General features: G+C 50.8%; 1 long non-coding RNA gene across 1 annotated transcript in view; it reads left to right on the top strand.

The window, feature by feature from the left end:
• Positions 1-6: 6 nt before the first annotated feature.
• LOC111725205 overlaps positions 7-1,140 on the top strand; it is a 2,809-nt gene continuing 1,675 nt past the window's right edge. Inside the window, exon 1 of the long non-coding RNA XR_002773328.1 lies at positions 7-229. This is a non-coding gene — a long non-coding RNA (uncharacterized LOC111725205). The remainder of the gene's footprint in view (positions 230-1,140) is intronic.

The following is a 1,140-nucleotide window of genomic DNA, read 5'->3' as shown; positions in this document are numbered from 1 at the left end:
GGGCCGGACCCGAGACGTGGCGCTCCCGCCGTGCCGGCCACAGCTCCAGGTACGTGCGCGTCCGGCGGCTGAATCTGGCCTGGGAGAGGGCTGGGGTCGTCTGGTCCTCCGGAACTCGAAGTTTGTGATTTTGTTCTTTTTCTGTGACAATCTCCTGCGTGCTGAGAGAGAAACTCCTTGAAAGAAGACCCAGAGAGTCGCTGCGGGTTCTTGGAGGAGTGATTTGGGGGTGAGCCTCCCGGCTAGGTCGGGTAGATGTCAGCCGCGTAAAATCGGGGAAACTAACAGGTCTGACCCACCAGGGAGGCAGGTGAGGGGGTTCCCACGTAGACGCGCTGAGCGTTAACAGAGGACACCCATTTAGACAAAGTCAGCGGGTCTAATTCTGGGGCAAATATTACTTGTTGCGCTTTTGCACTCAGGTGAAAAGTTTATAACTGGAAAGCAAATAAAATTCCTTTGAAGATATATTCCCATTCTTTGTTGTAACTCTTCAACTTCTAAAAAGGCAGGAAGGGTTGGGAAGGGGTCAGCCTCATTGGTTTTCAAAAACTGAGAAGAAAGAATGGTAAAGTTAGGGGAGTCTAAGTCAGATGTAAAAACTTGGGTTAGGAGCCCTGAAGGCCATGCCTGCCCCGCTCCCTCTGAATGGGGGTGGGGACAGTCGCTCTGGGCCCTTCTTTCTCTATCTGCACCTCAGAGGGAGGCTTTAAGATGCCCTTGCTTAGGGAAACGCATGAATGCTTCCTTTTAACCTCAGAGACTTAAGGATGCCCCTGCAGCCCGCAGTCATACAAGGGCTCCTGCAGCCAGTGAGGGCTGTTGATGGGACTCACTGACACTGGGAATGGTCCAGTGCGTCCGGAACGGTTCTACTGAGCTCATCCGTAAAACAAAGAACTCATTACTGGCTGGAGTGTGTCATAGCTCATACAGAAGGCACACAGACCTAGGACAATGGAAATACAGATTGTCATCGGTTTGTCTTTATTTTCTACACCTTTTTCTATAAATAAAATAACTAAGTGAAAACAATTCCAAAGGTTTCCCTGGAAGCCTAGCCCTTCCCCAAGTGTCCCCTCTCTCCCACTTGGTGAGGCTTAGGTACTCAGGCCTTCCTCAGATTTCCTTTAAGAGGTC

Source organism: Otolemur garnettii, unplaced genomic scaffold, assembly GCF_000181295.1.
Source record: "Otolemur garnettii isolate 467f Iridium unplaced genomic scaffold, OtoGar3 scaffold00033, whole genome shotgun sequence".
NCBI classification, from domain to species: Eukaryota; Metazoa; Chordata; class Mammalia; order Primates; family Galagidae; genus Otolemur; species Otolemur garnettii.
The sequence above is the reverse complement of the archived record's forward strand: the minus strand, read 5'-3'. Positions and strand labels throughout refer to the sequence as shown.